Source organism: Lithobates pipiens, unplaced genomic scaffold, assembly GCF_037356315.1.
Source record: "Lithobates pipiens isolate NorthernLeopardFrog02 unplaced genomic scaffold, aLitPip1_a1.2 Scaffold_13, whole genome shotgun sequence".
Taxonomy (NCBI): Eukaryota; Metazoa; Chordata; class Amphibia; order Anura; family Ranidae; genus Lithobates; species Lithobates pipiens.
The window spans coordinates 249,334,226-249,340,225 of record NW_027507718.1 but is presented as its reverse complement, the minus strand read 5'-3'; the positions used below and the strand labels follow the sequence as shown (position 1 = coordinate 249,340,225).

Sequence of the window (6,000 nt, the reverse complement as noted above, 5' to 3'; positions counted from 1 at the left end):
ATTTGGTTGGCAAAATCTCCGACCGTGTGTACAGGGGCTAAGAATAACGCGCAGAGGCAGCGCCCTGCACAGGCGGAGCTCTGCGGTGTGATTTAGTCGGTGTGCTGCCCCTAAGCTGGCCCCCGGAGGGCATCCTGCCTCGTTGGACATGTGTCTCCTCCTCCTCCTCCTCTCTCCTACCAGGCACCCACGTGGAGTCAGTGCCCTCATCATCCCCTCCCTCTTCATCGCTGTAGCAAACCTGGCAATATGCTGCAGCTTGTGGAACATGACTGCCAGATTGCTGTCCTTGTTGAGCATCCCCTCTCTCTGCATTCACGCTACTGCCTTCCTCTAGCTGAGTGTCATCATCAGAGCCTACAAAACACTTTGCATCCTCCTGGAGCATGTACCCAACACTGTGCTCAAAGAGTTCAGGAGACTCCTCAGGAGGACGTGGTGGGTCTAGGGAAGGAGTCACTGATGATGACATTGAGAGGAGGGAAGACGATGCGTTGGCAGCTGCTTTGCTAGTACCCTGAGACTGGGTGAGAGAGGATGAGGAGGATGAAGAGGGCTTGGTCATCCACTCTACCAAGTCATTGGCATGTTGCGGTTCAAAATGTCCAACTGCCGAAAAGAAGGACAAGCGTGTCCCATGGCCACGTGCTGATGACAATGCACCGCGTCCACGACCAGCACTGTTGTCTCTAGACACAGAGCCTGCTTGCCCTCTTTTATCGGCTCGCGCCTGTCTGCCTCTCCTTGCTGGCCTTCCAGACATGGTAATGGTTTGAAGGGAGTTGGGTAAAACAGCAGTTGGGTAGTGTATATTGTGCTGGAGGCACACAACACCCACTAACTCCTGCAGATGCCTTTATTATAGAACACCAGAGATAAAGGGGTATATACAGATGTATACTGTGCTGTGCTGGAGGCACACACAACTTCCAATAACTCCTGCAGATGGCAAGTGGGCTCAAATAGAGAAGAGCTATGTAGGTGGATATAGCGGTGTGTACTGGGTACAGAGCACGCAGACAGCACGCACAAGCTCCTAACACTACTGACTGCAAGCTCTATTATAAAAGATAGATCACTAGCTATATAGGTGAGGTGAATATAGCGGTGTATACTGCGGTCAGGGCACGCAGACAACAACCACTACAGAAGAGCAAGATCGAAAATCGGCCGATAACGATCGGTGTATACTGTGTTGAAGGTACACAGAACACCCACTAACTGCTTCAGACGCCAACACACTACACAAGGCCGCCGCGCTGGCGGCCTTATATAGTGTGGGGCGTGTACTACACAGCCTGAGCTATGATTGGCCACAGGCATCCTGCCTGTGGCCAATCATGGCTCTCCTCGCTGCTGGCGCTGTGATTGGCCAAGCATGCGGGGTCACAGTGCATGCTTGGCCAATCATGAGCCAGCAATGCACTGCGATGACGCAGTGCATTGTGGGCCGTGAGCGCCACACGAATTTGGTGCGAATGGCCCATAACGTTCGGAATTCGCCGAACGGGCGAACAGCCGATGTTCGAGTTGAACGTATGTTCGACCCGAACACGAAGCTCATCCCTATCTCTGAGTTAGTGGCCTTAGCCTGTGAGGAGCCCTTGCTAATGATACACATTGACAAGGTTGTCTTGAGGCTTAAATATTCTCTTCTCCCTAAAGTGGTAATTTCTTTTGGCTATAGATCCTTTGTCCTGGACTGCACTCCAAGAAACATATTTTACTTGTGAGTCAAAAATCCTATTTCTAACTTTCTTTAAATGGTATACTTCTGAAATTTCTCCTGTATGCCTTCTTTTGATTGGAAAAACGATAATGTCTGTAAATTTTATTTATACAGTATGTCTTGCATTTAAAGTATATCAAAAGCCAAAAATGTGTTTTCCACTTTGGATAAAGTAGAGTATGGTTGAAACCCCTCTTATGTTTTATATTGTCATCTGTCTCCAACTTGGGATATTGTTCTTTGTTTTCTGTCCTGTGAAAGCAGCAGGAAGTGAGAAAATGTCTCCAAAGTGAGGGGGAATAAAAACTTACTAAAACTGGCATTTACTAATTATAACAGAAATCATCTAGCCCTAAGATGCTCATGGTTTTTAAGTTACCAATGTTTTTGTACTTAATATGCTTTTTTAAATCAAGCCTACTGTCAGGAAATGAAAGGTCAACTTATGGTTACCTTTCCCAGAGGTCTTCATATCAGGAAATGGTCCTCAGTGATCCAGAAAGTATCACTGATGTGATTATATCAGCACATTACACTGTGGGCAAATACACGGTGGTGACATCCTATCAGGGGGCAGGTTCACAATGCCCTGCACTCCCAGTATATCATCACGCTTTTGGGTTGGATAATGTTGAGTAAAGACATATCAGAATTACCGTAGGGACAGTGCCAGAAAGGTGATGTTGCAGCTAGAGTTGCTTTTTCAATCTTAATCCAGCTGGGGCACCTTTTGTGATATAGGTAGGAGTCAGGCTTTAGGCTTAAAATCAGTACTGCAGAAGCTTTAATTTATTTAGGGTAATGCAGGTATATGTAATGCACAGACAACAACGTTTGTGTGCTACACTGCTATGGTGGCTTTTTCAAAGAGGTTAGTGACCCAATCTGTAAGGTGTGAATGAGCAGCACCACTTTCTACTGATCAGCAAGAGTGGCAGCTGGTGTTTTTTTTGGGGGGGCAAACAATGCACTCACAGTCAGTCACCCCTCCCCTCCCATTGGTTGGGTGTCCTGCACTCCACCCCACCTGCGGGTCGGTCAGTCAGCCCCATACTTACCCCATCTATGGCACGGGCAGGGCTTCCGTGCGGGCATCAGCTTCTCCTGCGTCTCCTCACTGCGGCAGTGCATTTCCTCCCTCCTCCACCTAGGCCAATAAGATTGCTTCTCCTTTCAGCCAATCAGGAAACGAGCTTCTTCATTCACTATTGTCACACAACTGGGGGTGGGATCAGGGCACAGTGCTCTGCGCCCTGAGCCCATACTTTTTTGAAGCCTATTAGAGTCTCTGGCTCTAATCACGTGCTTAAAAAAAACACCATTGGAATCCATGTGTCTGGCACCCTGCATGTAGATTAGGGGCCAGATGCATGGATAGGGGGGTGGCGCCCCTGCACCCTGCTTTATGGGCCGCCACTGATCGGCAAAACACTCTGCAGCTCTGCTGCAAGACTTACAAGGCGTTAAAAGCTTAATATGCCTCTTATCTAACTGCTGATACTATTTCTGGTTAAACCTGACCAACCAAATGATGGATGTTATCGTATGTTGAAATTACAATGTGCTTTTTCAGCCATGCAATGATTTTCTTCCATTACCAGTAGAAGCAACGCTTACTCAGTGTGGCACTACATAGCTATTAGGGAAAAGTCTGCAGAGTATTTGTTTCAGAGCCCTGTATAATCCTAATCCATTATAGATCCTTTCAGTGTCTTAAGAGTCACGTGGGCTAACATAGCTCTGCAGTTTTGTAAATGAACCAAAGATGCACTTTGCCCAGCAGATGAAACCCATAGTCTCAATAATGATGACTTTTTCAAGATTATGCTGGATATTTCTCTTTCAGCTACACAATTTTCCTCTTACAGCATTGGGGATCTTGAAAAAATAGTGCTGGTGTGAAAAGCTTACAGAAAGGTATGTTTTTTCATGTAATTTATTTAGACACAGCACTTGACAAAAACAGAATAGTTAATTGTTAAAATTATTAGGCCAATTGCATTATTAATGCTTATGGGCTTATTTACACCACAATCTCTGCTTTCAGTGTGCAGTTCCGCATGTGTATTTATATGCATTTGTATTGTGTTTGCAGTGTTTTTTTGTCATATTTGCAGTGTATTTATTAAGCATTATTTATGATCTTTTTTTTGTGTAGTGCCATTTAAATGCATTTGTGGTGACCTACCAAATCAGTTCAAATTTCAAACAATGAATGATGAACACTACATTTACAAGAAGTATATACCACATCAAACTACATTTTTAGTTAGTGTTTATTAGATTTACTTTACTGTTCTGGATTCATCAGTATTTATTATATAGTTTCAATATATCATCTATTAGATTTGAATTATATTCAAAGGTGAAGTTAAAATTAATTTGTATTTTTCCATGGCATTTGGATGACCCTGACTGGTTTATAAACAACCCCAAGAAAACAAAAGGGCAGCAAAATGTCCTGGTTTTGCTGTCTTTATAAACAGAGCCTCACATGATACAATTTTTGTAAATTTTTAAAAGATTTATGGTGGTGGTATTCAACAGATAAACGTATGCATTCATAATATATTAACATAGTTCTTTCAAAAATAAAATATATTTGTAGTCTCCTGTAACAAACAGAAAATTAATAGAAAAATCTAAATCTGTTGTAAATTAGTTTTTTAATAGGATTAGTTCCCAAAAGAGTGAATTAAAATATAAAATATTCTATGACATTCTCAAGGGCTTCAATTAAGCAAGGTTAGCACGTGTTTTCACATGGTCTCCTTGTAGCCGCACAGCCTACAGTACTTCTGCAGACTATAACTTACATAGATATTAGAGTAGTTTCTTACCAGAATGAATGATGTGGGCAAAGAGAAGATATTGGAAAACCTCAAAGAGAAAAGTTTATTGCTTGTCTAATGTTGTAAATGCTTTAATGTGGTCCACAATCGTAAATTAAGACAATATTCATAGGACATACCACTAGTTAGTTCCCTTATAAATGAGACATATTGTAGAAATTTTAATTAATATTTATTTATTTATTTTTTATTTCAATTTTTTTTTATTTAGAATCGGTAAAACAGTAACACTTTCATATAGAGAGAGACAGTATCCCAAACAAAGAAAACAATTGTAGGGTAACAATAAAGGTGACACAATTACTAGGCCAGGGTAAGAGCAGATATGTCCTATTCACGGATTATGAAACCTAGCTCAGACTTGATTTTTGGCTGATTGACAGGAAGCTTGAAGAGGAGATTGAATTGTTCAGCATCGACCCCCGCAGCCTCCGACACCCCCAAGGGGATCAAGCTGTGTCAGAGGGAGCCGGCTTTTAGCTCAATATAAACCTTGAGATACAAAAACCTGAACTGAGTCCTTGATGGACTAACATAGGTAAGAAGGGAAAAAAAAAAGAAGAGCAGTCAAGGATATAGAAAGGGAAAGAGAAGAGGGGTGGAAGAGGAGAGGGGGAGGAGCACCACTACCCGATCAAGTTAGATTACATGTATATGACACAAAGGGAAAGATAGATATTCCCATTAGTCTAGCCCAAGGTTCCCAGGTGGCTTCAAATTTGGAAGATGAGTCCTGTAACATACTGGTGAGCTTTTCCTGAGACATTACCCACAATATTTTCCTCTTTGCCATTAGGAGCGAAACACCCGTTTTTTTCCAGGACCTAGCAATCGTGAGTTTAGCTCCCAAGAGCACAAACTGAACCAATCTGCCAGAGAGCTTAGATATGTGCGGGATTGGTTCATTTAGGAGGGCCAGTATGGGGGACCTGGGTATACAAGAGCCTACCAATTTATCAATTATGTTGAAGATTTTTTTCCAGAAAGAGCGAATCTTCGGACATTCCCACCAAATATGTGACATTGTGCCTATAAGTTGGCAGCCTCTGAAGCATAGAGGGCTGGCAGCAGGAAACATTGAGGCTATTCTGGAAGGCATGTAGTAGCATCTGGTCAATACTTTCAGGCTAGCTTCCATCAGTGTGGTATTAAGAATTCCCTTGAAAGATTTAGAGCATACAGAATACCATTTCTCCTTGGTCCAGTGAAAATTAAAGTCCGTTTCCCAGGCATCCATGAAAGGTGATTTAGAGACAGGAGTGATCAGTGACTTGTAGATTGTGGAGATCCCCCCTCTGGTCCATGGCCTGGCCATACCACATTTCATAATCCATGAATGTTGGGGGGTGAGGATTGTCTTTACATAAGGATTGCAGAAAGCGGTGAATTTGATGGAACCAAAATAGTTCAGAGTTGGGG

At 42.9% G+C, this 6,000-nt stretch overlaps 1 protein-coding gene across 1 annotated transcript in view; it reads left to right on the top strand.

Moving 5' to 3' along the window:
• The first annotated feature begins 3,427 nt into the window (after positions 1–3,427).
• PPEF2 (protein phosphatase with EF-hand domain 2) overlaps positions 3,428–6,000 on the top strand; it is a 102,557-nt gene continuing 99,984 nt past the window's right edge. Inside the window, exon 1 of the mRNA XM_077476508.1 lies at positions 3,428–3,646. The gene's annotated coding sequence lies outside the window, so the exon portion shown is untranslated. The remainder of the gene's footprint in view (positions 3,647–6,000) is intronic.